At 44.6% G+C, this 21,535-nt stretch overlaps 1 protein-coding gene across 1 annotated transcript in view; it reads right to left on the reverse strand.

Moving 5' to 3' along the window:
* PELP1 (proline, glutamate and leucine rich protein 1) overlaps positions 1–21,535 on the reverse strand; it is a 394,967-nt gene that overhangs the window by 113,542 nt on the left and 259,890 nt on the right. The window lies entirely within an intron of this gene.

The following is a 21,535-nucleotide window of genomic DNA, read 5'->3' on the forward strand; positions in this document are numbered from 1 at the left end:
TTTAGCCTTAATTTCTCAAAAAACTGCAGAATAGATTTACATCAAATCACGAAAAGTATCCTTTCTCGAACAAGATCTAGCTTAGTGCTAAATGTGGTGTCATTCTGTTGAGCAGTTTTTGCAGTATTGCTGTGCACTTTTACTATGGAAAAGGGAATGGGGAAAATGCGTTTTCTTCCTTTTCCTCCGGATCAGTCCGTATCCTAAAACATAGAATTGATGGGCTGTATTCATGTTCTTCTGATGTACCTCCTCTTGGACTTGGGCTAGTAAGCTGCTGAAATCTTGGGAGTAAGCTACGGACTCGCAAGAAGCCTTCTTCAGCCAAAAAAGCGTGTATAACTTTAATGCCATTCATCAACTGGTTGTGAACACCCAGTAGTGCTAGAGGAACATGTCAATAGGGGGCTTTAGAGGTATCCAACAACATCTGCCTATGGCATGGGAGGGCAACTACATTTAAGTTGGAATACTTATTCGATGCCAGTCTCAAAACTGGTGGAGGAGAGTGAAGTCCATGACTCCAGCAAATTACATTTTGCCCCTTAATTCCCAAGGTTAAACATCCTCTTGGACATAGGTAGGTATAATTGTGAAACTCCTGCCTTAAGTGTAGCACATGCTTTGTCAGAAGGGCAAACAGTTATAACTGCGTGGCTAGTGCCCCGTGAACTAAATTATCCGAGAGCATTTAACCCCTTCCCTGCAGGGCTAATTCCCCCGCTTTGCTGGGAGGCGCGCACAGCGTCCCGGTGCGCGTGACGAGCCCAGCTCGTCATGAGCCACGGTGGCCGTGTGCTCATGACGAGCTGAGCTCGTCACGGCCACACCAGTTTCTTTAGAACGCTCAGCACAGCGGGGGAATTAGCCCCGTGTGCGAGCGTTACGGCCGTAATGACGAGCTCAGCTCGTCATGAGCTCAAGGCCACCGTGGCTCATGACGAAGTGAGCTCGTCATGAGCATGGGAGGGGTTAATGGAGTATCACAGAGATCATTCCATCTAAACCTAGTTAATAGATTTGCTCCCTTATCCGGTGTAGACAACTGTGATTGACTACCTCTAGTAAGTTTGTCCTTACCGGTGAATATTAGTGCCCGGTTTCCCTTATCTCCTGTGATTAACCTGGCTATACAGCCAGATGTTTTAAACCCCGCCGGGAGGAACTCAAGCAAGAGAACTTTTGTTAGGGGAAATTGCACTGTTCGATGTAAGGAAGGGCCTATTATGGAGGCTGATCCAAATGATGTCAGCCCCCCATTGCAGAAACATCTACATATTATGACATGGAATGTAGCAGGGGCGAGGAACAAACTGCAGGATGAGAATTGGTATAAAAGTGTCCAACAATGCAACATCGTTCTAATACAAGAGACTTGGCTCATAGACAATTTCTTTGTAAACGGTTTTAAGATGATTTCAACAAATGCTATCCCCTCAAAGGCAGGTAGGGCCAGTGGAGGTTTAGCAGCACTTATTTCATTGTCGTTTAGGTGGATTTTAAACATTTTTTATACTAAAGAGTCAAATTTTCAGTTTTTATTGTTTTCAGCAAAGGGATTACAGGACATCTTAGTGATACATTTTTTATAATAATATTTTTAATGCTTCAGGACACGAGGTTATCACATTCTTAGATGAAGAGTTGATGGACTTCATGAAAAATGTAGGTTCGGATTGTTCCCCAATTTGGGCAGGAGATTTTAATATTGAACCATGTAATCTTATATCGGGGATTCAATGTGGATACGAATAGGAACTAGGCTGTGCTTTTGGACACTTTCCGCACAATAATTATAGGGAAAGTATTAATTTCGTCATATCCAAGTACAATCTAGAAATCATGGAAAAGGTTATGAAGGGGAGTGAAGGCGAGGATATGGGTTCTATTCGTACCTATGAAGGAGTAAGATCATCCTTGTGCATTGATCACTTTATCACCTCAATAAATCTTAGGCCCCTTATATCGGAATATTCAGTTCTTCCAAGTTTATTGAGCGACCACTATCCCCTGTCAATAACCTTAAATTCTGTTATGCTAAAAAAAACTGCACTTAGTTCCCACGCTGTGGCTATAAATATACAGGGGCAAAATGGAAACTCAATCAAATGGGCAGGGGTTGATCCAGTAGTTTTTACAAATAGGATCCTACAAAAAATGAATCATCAGTTTATAACCTGCCGCGATAAATCCTCAACTAGTATAGATATAGTCATGGCCTTTCAAAGTATCTCGAATGTTATTTCTGATAACCTGCGAAGGAATCCTAAGACTAATGTATCGCTTTCCCAAGATGGTTCGATAATCAATGCTCTAGATTAAATAGAGATTTAAAGTCTGCATTAAAAGCCACGCCTCATAAAAGAGAGGAGATTAATACCTTACGGAAATTATATAAAGAAACTCTTAATCTAAGAAAATTGGAGATTAGGGAAAATGCCTGGGAGAACCTGATTAAAGCTGCCGAGACTAAAGACTTGACTCTTTTCTGGAAAACCTTGAATCAACCATTCTTCAAAGATGCCCAATCTGTAAAAATTGATACCATAGTAACTCCTGCAGACTGGATAACCCATTTGGATGCAATTTTTAATGATACATCAGGGTATTGTAAATACTGAGGATAAAACTGTTATAATTTTAAATGACACCAAAATAAGTAGTATAACCCAAGACGAAATTAGAACAGCCCTTAAGAATAGCGCTAAGTGGCAAGGCGGCTGGCCCCGACGGGGTCCCAATTGAGGTATTTAAATATGATATGGCTCTTTGGGTACCTGTCTTGCACACATTTTTTTATGCAACAATTGAGGGGGTGATAACGGCCACCTGGGCGGAGAGTCTGATAGTCTTCATTTTCAAAAAAGGGAATAAGGGCAGTGCTACTTGCTATCGCCCAATATCTTTGCTCGACTCAACCTCTAAAGTTATGGGTAGAATGTTGTTGGCTGAGCAGGAGCAATGGGTAGTAGAAAATATTTTATCTGTAGCTCAGTACGGCTTTAGATGAGGAGTTGGAACAATTGAACAACTGAATTTAGAACTAATAATAGGGAAATATACTTTTGCAAAGGAGAGCTGCCTTCACCTCTGCTTTGTTGATTTGTCAAGCGTTTTTGACTTGGTAGATCATTCAAAGCTATGGGAGACGTTGAGAGGAATGGGCGCCCCCGAGGACATTGTTAGTTTCTTATCTCAAATCTACGCCGTATGTCTGCAAAGATACGTTATGGGAAACATGGGGAATGTACAAAGAATTTTAATATTACACGTGGGATAACACAGGGATGTACTCTTGCACCTCTCTTGTTTTCACTGTATATAAATTAGGTCGATGTTTTATTACATATTTGGGGGTAGATGTACCAAAGGTCCGCAATCGACCTACGCCCCTTTTGTTGTATGCCGATGATGCTCTCCTAATCTCGAGGACAGCAAACGGCCTACAAACCTTGATGGATAACTTTACAAGTTTTATGACAGAAAAATCCTTAAAAATGTATTTGACCAACACTTTGGTTATGTCCTGTGGTAAAAGGAATATTAAAACAAAACACATTATATTAACGGGAAATTAATAGAGAGAACAGCCACATTCTCATATCTAGGGATTCTTGTTAACAGTAAGGGCACTTGCAATAAACAGATAACTCTATGCAAGTTGAAATTTGTGAAAGTAGTAGAGGCTATTTTGTACGGGAGATTCTGAAGTTATATGGAGCGAAGTGCATTACAGGGACTTGTTATGGGGGAGCCCTATGGGGCCAGACAGACACCACCCAGATACAAACCCTTGAAAATAATTGTTTAAGACGCTTACTAGCCGTACCTGCCTCAACCCCTTCTATTATCTTGCATAGAGAAACCGTCTCTTCTCACATACATGATTTGATTATTATGGCCACTTTAAACTTGTGGCACCACGTCTGGTATAGGGAAGAAACCCATTTTACGAGGGACATTATTTTAGACTGTCTGTCCCAAGACCGTTGTAAGAAAATACCTTGGTTAAGTTATATCAGTGGTCTTTAAGAGGAATGCAATTTGGCCCTGAACTGGACTCAACTGGAGAATATACAAAAAATTAGCAAGGTTTAATTAAAAAAGAGCCTCTTGAATGCTAGGATTGCTTCAAGAGAAGAGGTTGCGAGTACCAAGATGACTGTTGTATCATATCTTGAAGGGCCAATTGCTAAGGGCTTACAGCCATACCTCGTTTTTATAACTAACGTTCAGTATAAATTCTACCTAATCAGACTGCGGATGAACACATTACATTTTCTGTGTGCCTTTCCTAGGAGGGGCAAGTCATGTGCTAACCTTCCAAATTGTCCATGTGATAGCAGGTCCAAACAAAGTACCCTTCATTTTTTACTTTTTTGTAATTTCTATAAGAAAATTAGAAACATTTTCCTTTGTCCGGTTTTTAAAACTGAGTGCCTGTACTCCCACAAAGCTGGTTTTAACTATTTAAGAAATTTGGATACAATATCAGTCTGTAATGCAGTACAGTATAACGTCGGCAATTAAACTAAGGATTGAACTTGTTTACTTCGAAAATTTGAATTATGAAATATTATAAAGTGTATTTTCCTTCTGATATATATAATTGTATAATGACTATTTAATTATGTAAAGATGCTTTTTCTGTTTCCTTTTCTCTTTTTGTTTACACGTGGATTTTGTTGTATTTTATAGTATGGTTTTATGGACATTCTATATGATCTGAATAAAGCTTGATTTGATTTGATATAACTGGGAAACTTGTGCCTCAAGTGTAGCAAATGGTTCGCCAGAATGGCAAACACACAACGTGCATAATGGTGAAGTTGTAAGCCATAGTTAAAAACACTGAGATTGGTCCATCTTTTTACAAGAGGATTCCAGACATCTATTCGCCCTCGTCCCCAATTCACAGGGCCAGGGGCTCCAAAACCTGGGGTTTATTTTTGTGCCTCTTATCCTGACATAGTAAGGCCCTATCCAGATAGAGCACAGGTTACCACCAGTGCATGGAAGGTCTCATTCTACAGTAACTAAAGGTTGTTGTCTGGAAGTACACTACCTTGACGAGCTTCAAGTACTACCTGTGATTGTCTGGGTCACTATCGTGACCACATGTCGGAAGGAGGTCTTGGAAATTGAGACACTGTAGTATCGCCCTTCTGAGATGGTCTTACTGGAGTACACATTACTAGGCATGCACAAGTGAGCTCAACTGACACTGGTGGTGTTAAAAGGAACTGGGAGCAAGTGCTGTCAGAGGCTGATCCTCTGCTGCAGAGTGGACTCACAGAGACACATAGAACTGCATCAGGTGGACTGTGAAATGATGATGAACATGTCCCTGTGATGACAGAGCAGTTTTTAGCTTGCTTGCCATGCATGGCATTTACAATTGGGTTTGAGATTAGGAGGGACTTCAGCAGGCTTGCATGTCTGAACCTTGAATTAGAGGTGATCAGAGCAGTCCACTCAAGATGTAGTTGTTTTGGATCACACAGGACAGTGGTCACACGCAGACATATCAGCCAGAATCCACCCTTTTAGAGAGGGAAACAGACAAACGGAAAATTAGAAGGGAATTAAGAAGCAGGTCTGCAGGTATTGAAATGTTGCTCCTCGCCACATGAGGCGTCTGTGGTATTGATCACCTGAATTGGGCTCTACAAACACTAGATCTTTCTATTAACCCTCCAACTGTGACCACTGCCCTACTAGATTCTCTTGCAGAGGATGCATGTACAATCTTGCATGTGGCACCACTGCTATAGAGGAAACCATCTCACCCAGTAGTTTCATCACCATCCTCACAGTAAGGGGTTGTGGTTTCTGAAAATGAGGTAGTAGCATTTGGAATGAAATAACTGTCTCTTGTCTTGGTTAGGATTTTTCTGTGACAGTTTAATTCACCTACCAGAAAAGGATGGATCTCTCGTAGAGCGAGATTCAACTTTTTTACACAGACTTTGAAGCCTAGACTGTGTAACAAAAACACTGCTGCTTGAGTATGGGCCAGGCATTGTTGTAAGCTGCTGTAGCTCTCTATCAGCCAATCTTCCAGTTATGGGAAGACATTTATGGCGTTTCTTCGCAGATGTGCCACTACCACTGCTAGACATTTAGTGAACACCCTTAGGGCTGTTGTGACTCAGAATAGTAGAGATCTGGATTGGTAGTGTTGTCCACTTAGCATAAAGTATAGGTAGTGGTGATGTGCCGGGTGTTTGGAGATGTAGTAAACTAGGTCTAATAGGCAGGTAGAATATTTAAGGGAATCAGAAACCTATCCTCAGTCTCATTCTTAGAGACAGACATGGGTTGAGCCTCCATACAAGTGTTTGAGATCAGGCTGGTCAAGAAAAATGAATCCTGACATGCAAGAGCTGGAATGAGAAATATGCTTGGCTTCAATTCCAAAAGTACAGCTATATTATTTACGGTCACAAAAGCTAACTAAACAAAAGCTTTACTTTAGGTTATACTGTACACTACCAATTGTGAAAAGGCTGAAATTATTTGAATCATATGTTTACAGCAAATGCAAAAAATTGGGGTAGTACCCAAAACAAATGTCATAAATCATATTACTGTGAGCCAGTGATGGAATATATTAGAATATTTGTACAAGAGAGTAGTTTTGTCTCGTACAGATGGACTTTTTTAATGATGTCAATGCACATATCACAAACTCGGCTCAGAAATCCTAGTATTCAGAAAAAGTCATGAAAGCTATAACAAGCACTGGCGTTGCCAATAGGTCTAGCAGTAGGAAAGTTGGAGCTATTGGTTTTGTAAATGAAATTTTATATTTATGTTTTGTGATTTACAATTCCAATACTTTTAACTTCAGCAAATGTGACACTTATAGCATTTGTAATGCCACATGTTTTGTATTTACGTGACTTAGATGTATATATCTTACTAATATAAATGTCTTTTTTTGTTAATTAATATTGAAATAAAAGTTATTTATAATGTATAATGGCAATATTGTAAACTTTCCTAAATACCTTGGTGAGAGGGGAGGAGAGAGTCAGGCCTGGGGTGAGTGAGGAGAGGGGAGAGAGGCGAGAGAGAGAGGTGAGTGAGGAGAGAGAGAGGGATTGGAGAGGGAGTCCTCAGAAGGATGAAAGGCTGAGTGGACCCACCAATACTTGAACCTGTGACCATGAGGTGAACACAGGCCGCTACAGTGGTTGCATTCGTCCACTGAACCACAAGACTCTGCATAGCAGGGTCGAAAACCAGGTTATGGAGTAGCAGGGCAAAGCATGTGAAAAGGGACAGAACCGGTGAGAAACGTGAGACAGGGGATGGCATGTGAGAAAGTACAAGGAGTTCAGCGAGAAAGACGGGAGCTGAGATAAAGGAGGAGAAGAGGGTTAAAGAATACCGCAAGAGATGACAGATACTCCAGCACAGGACCAAATGTTATGTAGGCAAGGGGGCCTGGGGAGAGCGCAACGGGGTGGGCAGGAGAAGCAGATGAGAGTCACAGCCTGCGGCCGTGATGGAGAGGGAGGGGGTGGTGATTAGGGGGGAGGAGAAGGGAGGCCGGCCGAGCGCACGCTGGGGAAGCCTGTGTGAGGGATGGTTTGATGAACATCGATAAAATTCCTGTAAGCAGCCACGAGGAAGCAGCACAAGTTTTAAGAGGCACCCATGATTTAATAATAACTGTGTGTGTGTGTGTGTGTGTAGGGAGGGGAAGGGGGGTGGGAGGGGGGTTAGTGGCAGATGCAAAGATCAGTGCTGTGTTAGGAGTGAAGTGCAGGACCGGGGGCCTGTGGATTAATCCCTCCACGCCAGTAATCTGTGCTCGCCCTCGTGATCGCAGGTTCAAGTCATGGTGGTGCCACTCAGCCTTTCATCGTTCCGAGGTCGATGAAATGAGTGCCATTGACAACAATAAACATCTGTAATTCAGCTCCAATGTATATGTGCTTTATAAATGCACGTTGTGCACAATAGCAGCACGTTGTGTGTACTGAGTGCCGATGTGAGTGTGGTGCATCAGCGGAGCTTTGCCTAATGTTCCTCAGGATTAAAGTACATCGGAGACATTTATGTGAGCGTTGGTCCTGGGTGTCTGCTGCGTCTTCTGACTCTTGCATGGCAGCATGGGTGGGGTACAGCATCGGTCCCGTGTTTCTTCTGTGTGTCTCAGGAAGGAGGTTCCTCGTCAGAGCCGTGTGTAGATCAGGAGTGAGCTGCCCTGGCAGAGTTCGAGTTCCTGAAGAGTGACCGCTGTGGAGCCAGCGCATTGCCAGGACTTTGCGTTGTCCCAGTTTTTAACTATAAAAAGGTCTGTTGCGGTTAGGGACTGGGTGTATTGGCTGCGCTGTTTGGGCCTCGGATGTGAAACAGCACTGGTTTTTGTAAGTGAGGGTGGAGGTGTAGTGACCCAGCTACGGGTGGGGTCTGATACTCAATTTGTGGATTGTTGCCTGAAGACCATCCTGGAAAACCCTGGGCAGAACGGGAAGTGGTCCACAGTACTGGAATAATTGGCGATACAGACATTAAGGGCTGATTTACATTGGTAGAGCTTTATGGGTATTGTAGTACTGGAACATACATACATAGCATGTGCATTCCTAAAGCACACGTTCACTCAGAAGGGTATCTTCACGCTGAATTTCTGATGTTTGTTGTTAACCAACTCAGTGGTACTTATTTTAATCGCCCTCAGAAGGATGAAAGGCTGAGTGGACCCACCAATATTTGAACCTGTGACCATGAGGTGAACACAGGCCGCTACAGTGGTTGCATTCGTCCACTGAACCACAAGACTCGGCATAGCAGGGTCGAAAACCAGGTTATGGAGTAGCAGCATGTGAAAAGGGACAGAACCGGTGAGAAACGTGAGACAGGGGATGCCATGTGAGAAAGTACAAGGAGATCAGAGAGAAAGACGGGAGCTGAGATAAAGGAGGAGAAGAGGGTTAAAGAATACCGCAAGAGATGACAGATACTCCAGCACAAGACCAAATGTTATGTAGGCAAGGGGGGCCTGGGGAGAGCGCAACGGGGGTGGGCAGGAGAAGCAGATGCGAGTCACGGCCTGCGGCCGTGATGGAGAGAGAGAGGGGGTGTTGATTAGGGGGGACGAGAAGGGAGGCCGGCCGAGCGCACGCTGGGGAAGCCTGTGTGAGGGATGGTTTGATGAACATCGATAAAATTCCTGCAAGCAGCCACGAGGAAGCAGCACAAGTTTTAGGAGGCACCCATGATTTAATAATAACTTGGAGAATTTTTGCCTTTGGTTCTCGACTTTGAGACATATGCTGACGTACTATAATTTTTCATAGGAATCTCATCAGAACTGCCTGCACGATCTTTAACTATGTTAAAAACTGTGCACCAGGTGGTGAATTATCCTGAAAATGCGGCAAATCCATAATTATGCGGACAGAGAAAGGGTAGAAAAACCAACTGAGGAAAGGTGAGATATAGGTTTCCGATATTGTGACAACCAGGTGGGACAGACAAAGCAGTAACAATGGTGGGAGACAGGTGAAAGAGAGGTGAAAAGGGACAGAACCGGTGAGAAACGTGAGACAGGGGATGGCATGTGAGAAAGTACGAGGAGATCAGCGAGAAAGACGGGAGCTGAGATAAAGGAGGAGGTGGACAAAGTTAAAGGATGTACGGAGAGAGAGGGACAGAGGAGGAAAGGTGGGAGGGAACACGGCATGGGGGAAGCTGGCTGGGGAGGGGGAGGAGAAATCGGAGTAAGGCTGTGTGCGGGGAGAGAGAGGGGAGGTGCTGGAGCAGGGGAACAGATGGCCGTGAAAGTTTATGGCCCAAAAGCGCGTGCCTGTGGCCACGTGAACTCCAAGAAAACCGCACCAAAAAAGCCTTAGTTTGACAAGTATTTTGACCACTAGAATTCTCTCCATTTTCCATTCCTGCGGCATGGAAAAGGCGAGACCTAAAAAATATAGTGTCCACAGGTTGAGAGGCACACAGTTGGCAAGTGTAGATGACTGGATAGCCAAACTCTAAAAAGGCTGCTTAGTGTTACTACAAGCAACATGTGAAGCCTTTCTTTGCTTTAGGGGTAATTATGTGATTGCAAGAGCGTAAAAAATATTATTACAAATTGACACCACTTAGAACAAAGCAGAGACAAGCAATAAACAAAACTACCATATTTCAAGCAGAAAATGAATCCTCAACTACCTGCATCCCCTCTTCCCAGAGGATGGACTCCCAGACAATCATTATCGAGCCTCGAAAACCCCTTTATACTCCAAATATATCCATCGGAGTAACACAGTAGTTACATTCATCTACATTCACACATGCTCCATCAGCCTCTAATCTCCACCAGCTTCTTATGTGCCTAAATAGCTTTCTTTCTAGTGAAAGGGTTTGGAGTTCAAATCAGAGAAGTGAAGATGCTTCGCATCTCTTGAAGAAACAACTTGTTTTCTAGTTCTGTTTAGAGAACCCCTATTCACCAGTTCACCAACCGCAGAACAATCATAACTGTGCCACTGACATTTGTGCTGTCCTCACAGTTTATCAGCAGCTATATATTTCTCTGATCCAAACTGCAACTCCAGAAGGTCTTTCTACAACGTGGTCATCTCCGCTGGCTATCACCTAGTACCCTGAGATGTACCTCCTGCAAATTATGTAGAAGTTTAATGTTTGCTTCAAGTACAGACAACTTCATCAATCACGAGGGATCAGAAGATGGTCATTTCTCCATCACCTACACTCTCCATATAGCTTTGTTTCAAACTTTGCTCCATTTCACCCAGGCCAACAGCTTCTTCTCTGTGGCTTTAAATATTTCCTCAATCTTGATTGTTTTGGCAGCCATGTCAACTTGCAACACACTTCAAAGCAAGCTTATCTTCTCTCCACTCCTAAGGCACCCTAACAATGTCTTTCACAGAGTTGCTTTAGGAATTTAAGACTTCTTTGTCTGCTTTAGTCTTTCAGATGTCGCGGTGCGCGGTTAAAGGGTGGCATAGGAGTAGTACTAATAGTTCAAACAGGACAGCAAGGCTGTGAGCTGAATCTGGGTCCTACAAGAGAAATTACCAGTCCGGCAATTAAAATACACAGTTGCAAAGTACAAAAATTGAGCGGGCTTCCTCCAACATCCAACTGCATCCAATTTTTTGGGACAGTTGCTTGCCCATTACTGATCAAACATACTTTCCCTGCCGAGATTAGCAACCCATTGAGTTGCCCAGGCACCAGCATGTGATCGCCACAGACTTGCATATGCTGCAGCTAGTTGTCTGACAACACCTCCTCACTTTGGCCCCAGCACCATCGTTCCAGCAACTCCCCAACCACTCAAGACTCTCCCCACAGGGAGGCATCTGCCAGCAAAGCACCACCATCGACATGGTTGTCCTCCATGAATTCTAAGTAGTTGTTACTGAGAGGGTCAAAGAAGTTGTTAAACTGGGAACTAATAGAGACAAATACATCTTTCTCAATGGGAGCCTGTAAGAAATTATTTTTGTGTTCAAAGATTTTTTATTAGGAGCTGTAAAGAGACATCATTACAAGAAGTAGTCGATTGCAATACTATTAGTTACAGAACAGTGATAGAAAAATCATACGAATAGGAAAATAAAAAAATAAAAGATTTGGTAACAGTAAAACAAAGCGAGTCTCGTATACAATAATACCAGTGCGATAAACAAGGTTCCACATAAAATGACCTTTGTCCGCTAGAGGAGAGTTGTGTCCATGGTTACTCGGTGGCTTGTATATTCTGACCTGGAAAGGAATTGGCATCAACACACAAGAGCAGATGTAACATAAGTCATACTATTGCGTAAACCAAACCTATGATACATGGGTAAGATGAAGTCCTCAAACTGTGGCGAAGAGTGTTTAAAACCTAGTCTGGCCGACATACAGAATGAGCCCTATGTGATGAAGCGCTCTGAGTGCCCTGTATTCAAGATTCAAGGAGGTTTGTGTGAGTCAAAATGATCATCTAGTGAGGACCAGAGTTTCCTTAGTGGTGGTCTCCACGGCGTGGAGGTTAAGGCTATATTGTCAGCACCTCTCAAGTAGGATATCCAATTCAACCAGTGGGGAAAGGAGGCTTTATTCGTGCTTTTCCAGTTATTAAGTATGATTTTAACCCCAGCCGTCAGCAGTAGGTCCAGTAGGACTTTGTTGTCATCATTTAGTGTGATGGCTTTGGCAAAACCTAGAACTAGCGTCGAGAATTCTCTTGGTAGTGTAATGTGGAGGACGTCCTTAATAAAACCAAAGATTCTGTCCCAGTACGAGGTAACACAGGGGCATTTGAAGATTAGGTGTTCCAGATCTCCTCCCTCCCCTGAACAGTTCCAACACGTGTCATCGGACTTGATTTTATGCAGGAACAACCTCCTGGGTGTCCAGAAGGCTTTATGTAGAAGCCAGAACTTGGTCTGTGATAGTGTGGGGCATATTTTGTGGCGGGTGGTGGACTCCCAAGTACTGGCCCAGATTGCGTCTGAGTTAGGTGTGGAGGAGAATGAGTCCCAGTAGCGTTGGAGAGGTGTATTTAGGGAGGACGATTGAGGGCGCATTAATTTATACAGTCTAGAAACTTGGTGTCCCAGTTTGTTAAGGGAGGCGAATAAGCCTAGAAGGGAGGGAGTGACCGCCTTCAGGTCAGCCTTCGTTAGAGCTACTTTAATGTGTAGGAAGTTATAGAACTCAATATGTTTGAGTCGGAACTTATCCTGAATTTCTTTAAAGGTTAGTGGGAGTGCGTTTTCGACGAGTTGGTGAGGGAATATTACCCCACTGTCTATCCAGGAGGGGTAGTTTAGGGGTTTCCCTTTGTATGTAATGGCGGTGTTATACCATAATGACTCCCAATGCGATTGTCGGAATTGTTGAGGTAGGTACTTACTGACTTTTAAAAGAGCCATTTTAGTGTTTTTGAAGATAGGGCCCGGGCCTAGGTTGGGACTTGGTTTGATGGTGAGTAGGGCGCAAGGGCTGAGACCCTTCAGTATAGATTTTTCCACAGAGAGCCATACTGGGCTATAGTTAGGCTGGGAGGATATCCAGTGCGATCCCTGTTTTGCTAAAAAGGCTATTTGGTAGGTTTTAAAATCCGCCAGGTTGACTCCACCTAGTTTTTTGTCCAAGCGAAGCTTTTTTAAACTTATTCTTGCTTTTTTGCCCTGCCAAAGAAATGCCGAGATGTTTTTATCCAATTTGGAATGGAATTCTTTGGAGAGGACGAGTGGGAGCATCGTGACGAGGTAGTTAACCAGGGGGGATATCATCATTTTTATGGTTTCAATACGTCCCTCCCAGGTGAGGAAACGGGGTGACCATCCGTCCAATAGACTTTTGATTTTGGCCAGGGTTTTGTTTTCGTTATGTTTAAGGGTGCTCAATAACTCGTCCGTGAACTCAATCCCCAAATATTTAATCACTCCTGTTTGCCAGAGTAGGCCGGAATCGCCCAGCACTTCCCTCGGCGTGTGGACATTAAGAGGTTTTACTTCAGATTTATCCCTATTTAATTTGTATCCGGAAAGGGAGGAGTATTTGTCTATTGTGGACATTAGAGCGGCAATGGAATTAGCAGGATTTTCCGTCGCGATCAAGATATCGTCTGCATATGCTGCTAATTTGACTCGCGTGTCCCCAAAGGAAACACCTGCAATGTCACCGTTGTTTTTGATATCTGTAATGAGGGGTTCAAGGGCTAGTAGGAAGAGAGCTGGTGAGAGAGGGCAGCTCTGTCTGGTACCCTGGTATAGGCGGAACGGCTCCGAAAGGGTGCCGTTTATAGCTATCCTGGCCGAAGGAGCAGAGTAGAGGGCCATCACCATCTTGGTAAAGGATTCGCCAAGGTTGAAAGAGTACATACACTGGCGTAGAAATGACCATGAGACCTTGTCAAAGGCCTTCTCCGCGTCCAAAGTTATTGCTACCATTGGCGCGAGAGAGGATTTTGCTTTTTCTAGAATATGACATAGTAGTCTTGTGTTGTCGTTGGACATCCTATTCTTAAGGAAGCCAACCTGCGAGGGGCTAATTAATTTGTGTAGAATGGAGTTTAGTCTGGTCGCTAAGATCTTAGCATAAATCTTGTAATCCAGATTTATCAGGGATATGGGGCGGTAATTTTTAGTGAGTATTGGGTCCTTCCCTTCTTTTGGCAATACTATAATCGTGGCCTCACTCATTGAGGGAGAAACACTGCCATTGTTTGCAGTTGAGTTAAAGAGCTTAAGAAGCGGGGGACTGATTTGGTCTGCAAAGGCCTTATAAAAGGGTGCGGTGAAGCCGTCTGGGCCGGGGGCCTTATTATTCTTCAGGGTGTTAATTGCCGCTTTGATTTCTGAACCAGAGATTGGGGTGTCCAGATGGGATCTGTCAGAATCAGAAAGTTTTGGGAGGTGAAGTGAATTGAGGTAGTCCCCGCAGGCTGATTCATCTAATATTTTGTCATTTTTGTACAGATCTTCGTAGAATTTTTTTAAAGTGTGAAGGATGTTAGACTGTTTGGTGTGAGTCACGTTGTTTGAATCTTTAATGGACGATATGGTAGTCAGTTTTTGTTTATGCTTGAGGTAGGAGGCCAACAGTTTCCCTGCTCTGTTGCCCTCGCACAGTTTTAGGGCCTTGAAGCGATTAATCCATACCCCCGCCCGTTTGCTGGTGATGGTGTTATATTTGTATTTTCTCTTGGTTAACGTATCTAAAACTGTAGAGTTAAGCGGGTTGGATTTGTGTTGGGCTTCCAAGGCGCCAATCTGATGCTCTAGAGCTTCAAGTTCTTTATTGAGCGCTTTGTTTATCCTTGCCCTAATAGTGATGATGGCCCCTCGAATTGTGGCCTTCAGAGCATCCCACAGGGTGGTAGGTGTAGTGTCGGGGGTGTCATTTATCGAAAGATATTCCTCAATTGCGTCCGATATTATTAACTTGTTCTTGGCGTCTGAAAGCGTCTAGTCATTGAAGCGCCATCTCCTCGGTGGGAGAATCGATCTGGAACCAGCCAGTTTGGTGCGGATATATGCGTGATCAGAGACCAATTTGGGGGTTATCTCTGTCTCCTCTATAAGGTGAGTGAAGGGACTTGAGACCAAAATGAAGTCGATACGTGAATAGGAATTGTGTGGTGCAGAGAAAAACGTGTAATCCCTACCGTCTGGGTTTTGTAGGCGCCATGAGTCTTTCAGGTGGTATCTATCACATAGGCGAAGGAGGGAGTCATGTGAGCGGGAGGGGTGGAAGGCACATTTAGATTGCCTATCGAGGATTGGGTCCAGGGGGTGATTAAAGTCACCTCCCACTATCAACAGGTCATCTGTAGGGATAGGTTCTAAAGAGCGGGAGACAGAATCCCAGAAGACTGGGTCATCTGCGTTAGGGCCGTAGATATTTAGTACATGAATGGGGTCGTCCTCCCTGAGAAGATTAGTAATGGAGAGTCTGCCTACTTCGTCGTGGGAGTGTGAGACTAGAGTAAGGTTTGCTTTTTTCGCTAAGATGGTGATAACCCCTCCTTTTTTGTGTGGTGCAGGTGAAGACAGGATGTGTGACGCCCAATGGATGTTCAGGAAGCGTAGGTCGTCCTCGGACAGTTTGGTTTCTTGTAGTAAAATAATGTCCCCCTTGGATTTGGTAATATACTCAAGAACTTTCCTCCTCTTTACAGGATGGTTTAGGCCTTTAACATTGAGAGAGACTATCGTGAGGTCATCGGCTAGTGAGTTTGTCTTAGCCATCGTGTTTGAGGAACGCCGCTGAGATAGTGCGCTGTGATCTGTGATAGGCAATGGGTAACTCCCCAAGCTGCAGAGTGCGGACATCGTAAGGGACAGTGTGTGAAGGTATAGTGGACTGCAACGACATACAATTGACTTTTGTGGAATAGGTAAACATAAGAACAAAACAGCACAGAGCATAACAGAAGAATAAAACTCTTCGGACTCTTTCAGCTCCATTTTCTCCCCTCCCAACCCCCCCCCCCCCCTCCCCCAACCCCAACCCCTTCCCCCTGAACCCCCCCCCTCCCCCCAAGTACGTACATCGGGAGTGCGACGGCAGTCCCGTGCAAGGTGGAAATTAGGGATATATAGATGGTAATTAGTAGCTTCCCTAGCTTAAGATAATACAATATTGGTATTAATCTCGGTAACTTTACATATTATAACTATTACCAACTGCCGTGACGATGAACGGCGAGGACCGTGAACATTAACAGCAAGGATGTACGGTGAAAATGGAGCAAAGGCATTACAAACGAAGGTGAGATGGAGATAACTATAGCACCTATAACTAACTGTGACGGCGAGCAATAAAGAACATTACAGAGCAGTACAGAACAACCAAACTACATTGAAATTACATCACTCTATCCGGCACAGACCTATTTGCATTAAGTCTGCCTTAGGACTACAGTCTCTCCCACCACAGATAACTAAATTTACGAGATAGTGAAATAGACTATAGGTAGTACCCGTAAGTATAACAGTGTAATGGGGCTCAGAGCCTACTCACGGTACAGATGTGGGTACCTGCAGCCGCAGGGAGGTGACCAGCAATGGAAAAATGACTCATTAGCATGAGCACTAGACATATTATGCAGTATGGCGAACAGTGAAGCGCAGTGCCTCATTTATGAAGACGGAATATGAGAGATAGGAATGAGGGTGGCATGACAATGACACAGTGACACCTGAGGTTGAGCCTAAATGCGGGTGAAATCATGTCTTCCTCTTGTTCGAGAGGCCTAACGCCAGATCCATTTCTTGTTCGCGACGGTCTTCCAGAAGGTCAGCAAGGACTTTGGGGGTCTGTGAAGAATCTCGGGTGGCCATTGAGTACAACTCTGAATTTCGCTGGTCCAGCAAAGGAAAAAGGAATGCTTTTGGATCGGAGTCTGTCTCTGAGTTCCAGGAAACCTTTGCGGATTGAAACCGTATCTCTAGAGTAGTCTTGTGTGAAGATGATTCTGTGGCCTTCCCATGTGATGGAGTGGTTTCTTCTTGCGAATTGAAGAATCATCTCTACGTGCTGAAATCTGAGCGGTTTGCAGATCATCGGTCTGGGGCCCTTGGAGTTCTTGGTAGCGAAGGTGGGGATCCTGTGCGCCCTGTCCAATTCAAGGCCGTGCGGAAAAACCAGTTTGGTAATCATGGGAATCCATGACACGAGGAATGCCACGCAGGAATCCGCATCTTTTTCGGAATTCTCTGGAACGGCAAAAATTTTGATGTTACCTCTTCTGTTCCTGTCCTCTAACTCCGCGTTGTGGCGTTTCAGCTCCTCCGTAGTCTTTTCTAGACATTTGATTTTGGAGATTGATTGTTTCGAGACGTCCTCCAGGTCGCTTATCCTTTGTTCAGCCGCGCCCAGGCCCGTGTTAATTACAATAATATCGGCTCTGATCGCAGTGAGCTCAAGTTGCATTGAGTCGGTATTGGATTTGGTGGATTTAGAAAGTTCATGTAGATCTGCCAACTTCCTGAGAATCATTTCCATATTGGCTGCCATATCGGCCTTACTTTTGATGGGTGAGTCCAAAAGAGAATCTGGTTTCGGCTTTTTAGGGTTGTTTCTGCCCTCTATATTCGCCATTGTTGCCTGGGATATGTACGTTTTCGTTGGGAGCCTGCTCGACCCTAGCCACTATAGGAGGACCCCGCAGGATGATGAGGCTGGACGCCTTTGTGGGAAGAGACGGCTGTGGAACTACCAGTACTTCTGGGAGATAATCGCGTGTGTGCTGGGGACCAGCCAGACCTTAAATACTGTAGGAAGACACTGCTGGCTGTCGAAAATGGGTACCCTCTTGAAAGGAAGGACGATTGCAGGATTACTTAGGCCTCTGTGAGCACCTCAGTGGACAGGACCAGGCTCCAATTGACGTGTGACCCTGACTTATTAGATTATGGAGAAGCAGGAGGCAGGGCGCCGAGAACGATTAGTGCACATCTGAAGACGTGCGCCGCTCCAGTAACTCCTTATAATGTATCTCCTCCCAGGGAGTTAGTGCTTCCCAGTGACAATGAGGTCGGATATTAGTTCCCACGTGGGCTTACTAAAGTGGCACAGACACAGGCATTCGAAGACAAATGTGGCGAGGCAGGTAGGGCTGCACGTGCCTTCACTTGAAAGGATGACAAGACTCCATATGGCAGAAGGATGGTAGTGGATGGGCTTGAGAGTGGCCCAGAGACTCACCGTGGGTCGGTGTGAATGATCTTCGAGATGACGACGCCGCCATTTTAGGGTCAGGCGCATGGAGCCGGTTGAAACCTTCCCAGCCGGTCATCTAGCTCCCTACGGCAGCATTTAGACATTGGCCGAGAGTTATTTAAGGGCTGTGAACACTATACCTCTGGCGGGGGTCGTTGAAACCAGTCTGAGCACCTTCAGCTCCCTCGGAGGTCAGGCGCTGCATTCGCGACAGGGCGCCGCCATTTTGAGCAGAGCCCGGGACGAGGGTAGTGTTGCCGACCAAAGGCCAATAAAGTCCCTGAAAAATGATCGCCGCCCGATTTCAGGGCATCGGAGAGTGCAGTGAGGGTCCGTTTATAGATGCCTTCGTTCTGGGCCGAATCGCGGCGCTGGGAGCAGAGGTAACACCGAGCTCGCTCTCCCTTTCCGCGGAGCACTCGGTTCAGGCGGCCATTCCTCCTGCCGTCCAAGCCACGCCCCCAGCCTGTAAGAAATTATTAATGGGATGGGTGACTACCCTTTTCGGGGTGAGCCCTCAAAGTGACAAAATTAACCTTATCTAACTCTGTGATAGCTGTGGCAGAGAGCATAAAGGATTAACTTAGAGCAACGTGAAATGTATTTTTGTAGTACCAAACCAGTAAACAAGCCAAAACGAAAAACAGCAAAAATACAATTAGACAAAATAGAGTAAAATGTAATAAACCAAATAAAATAACAATCCAACTAGAAGAACAAAAGATATGAACGTTTAAATCCTCGATTTGGGATGAAGGCAAGAAGCACAAAGTGCCAACGTTAGTCAATGATTTCAATAGACCAGTATCCAGGTGCAATTTGATGCAGACTGCGATGTTGCGCGGATCGGATACATCAACCAGATTTATCATGGTCAAAGATTTGACCTTATGACTTTAGTCCTTTAAGGTTCAATCCACCACTGCAGGACTACAGAGGAGGCCCTTATAGACACACAGGGTGTCTGGCAGAGGCCAAAAGTAGGGTCCAGTTTTTACTAGTCAGATGACCATTTGAAGGACAGGACTCTCTTAGTTTATTGTACTCGGTAGCTTGAACAGGAAGTTAGCCTTATGACCCTTGGAGTCACCTTCTTTGTTGTGGGTACAAAAGGGAGCAGGTCCAGTATTTCAGGGCTCCTCAAGAAAAAAATGACCCTTTCACTCTCCTTTCCTTTCTTTGAATGGCATTTAGTTTGTGGTTCCGCAGCTGTTTTTTCAGTGTTGATATATTTACACTGGTGAGGGCTATATCCCTTTCGGTGGGGTATTATCCGTTATTATAGGTTTAAACCTTAAACTGGTCAGCCTACCCATTTCGGATAGAGGAAGGGAAGAGGCGGAGACCGTGGCTCTAGTCCATCGGGAAATGCCCGGCGGTCAGTGCTCCTTGCCTCTTTCTTGTATCCCACTGCACCATAAGGCAGCAGTGGTGGTTCTTGTCTCACTTCCACTGCTCTGATACGGAGTAGTGGGCACTGCACCCCGGGACAACAGTTTAGTGAAGCACAACAAAAGAAACTTAATGAAACGGTTGATGATCTGCAAGTGTTGCCCTATCCATATGCAAGGTACAGGTTCAACTACCACAAACTAAGCACACGCAGAGGGTGCACACTACTGTTACCGATGTGACACATAGCTCCAAGATTATTTCCCCTCCTCCACACACCCCATCCCCCCCCAAAAAAATCTATCAGCAGTCCCAGTGCTGCCGGTCCGAGTCACTTCAGCCTATAAAGGGGACCTGTGCAACAACCCCCCCTCCCGTGTCCCCAGGGAGTGAGGTGCCCCAGTGACAGCACAGTCCCCAGTGAGAATAGATGCCACGCCCAGACAATAACTCTTCCGCTCTGGCGGCTGCTGTAAGTGAACATCTGTAACCGGGCAGAGGAGAGGCACAGCACTTTGCGAGCAAGAGGCACAGGCGAGATAGCAAGAAGCATGCCTCAACTTGCGTTTCCGCATGCCGCAGAGCAAGCGCCCTGTTCATTCAATGACTGGCAGGATACTACCCGCTCCTGCTGCCACTCTCAGTCTGTAAACAGCCCTCTTGTGCACCAACAGCAAACTCTGTCTGTGCACACAATCAGTTATAACGGAGCCCATGCCCGCTAGCGCGTCGTGCACACAATATGTGCACACATGTACATGTCACAAGCACACAGCACAGAGACCCCCCCTCACCCCCATCTTTTCCTGCATAGATGGTCAGTTTGTGCCCACCTACATCAAAGTTGTCCTGCACAGAATATATTAAAGACGCACCAACCACACCTGCCCCCAATCTATTATTATCGGTCATAGCCGGCTCCGCATGGCTAAATACTTATATGGTCCCAAAGGCGAGACATATTGGCTATGCCAATGCTTGTTTATACTTTGACTCTCAGGGAAAGCAGTGGCCTGCAGGCAAGGGTGACTCTGAACAATGGCACATGGCAGGATTGGGTGATACGATATTCAAAACCTAAATGTGAATCTGAACTAATAAGCCAATTTTTTTTATTTTTGTTCACCTGTGGAATTAAACTGGAACTTCAAAAAGAAAAAGATCTGCATGCAAACTAGAAGAAGCAATGCTCATGCCAGAACCAGAAAAGGTCCTTTGTTCGGGCTGCCTGTACATATCTTTATGTATGTAACATTACATTAATAGAATAAACCTAGAAAGAGAAACAGAGTGCTAAAAGCTTGTTTGAGAGCTCACAACATGCCATAATGAGTAGTCTAGAAAGGTGTAGGCTGCCAACAGGCATTCTGATTGTCTGCCAGAGCATATTTATAATAGTTATAACAAAAGAAAACTTTTAAGCAATAAAGACAGGGTCATGTGTTAAGACTATTCTGACTGGCTTTTGGCAGCTAATCAGAACTTCAAAAATAAAAACTGCTTGGGAGGGGGGCCGGGAAAGGTTGACCAAGGATGACATGTCTGTTGCACTGCATTAGGAAAAAACAAATGCAAATAAAAATGCTTAAAACAAAACAAAAAAAAAAACTGCTTGAGGAGAGCTCAGAAATTACCAGCTGCGGTTCACTACACTTTTCAGGCCTTCCTGGGCAACTAAGGATTATACAAAGATACAGAATTGTGCCATGTTTCTAAGCCACATACCACAGACTGGGGGAAAGAAATAGCACTTGTTTGTGGCTAAAAGCTCAGAGAAAGTTGACACTAGAAAGGAGCACAACAAGAGAGTTATAAAAGATGTAAATTCTGAATTTTTAATACACAGCTAAAGGTTCAAAAGCATAGTAAAACTGTCTTTTATTAGCCACAATAAGTTAAATTTCTTTTTTTTTGTCAAATCTGTTTTATTGGC

Source organism: Lissotriton helveticus, chromosome 12 (genome assembly GCF_964261635.1).
Source record: "Lissotriton helveticus chromosome 12, aLisHel1.1, whole genome shotgun sequence".
Taxonomy (NCBI): Eukaryota; Metazoa; Chordata; class Amphibia; order Caudata; family Salamandridae; genus Lissotriton; species Lissotriton helveticus.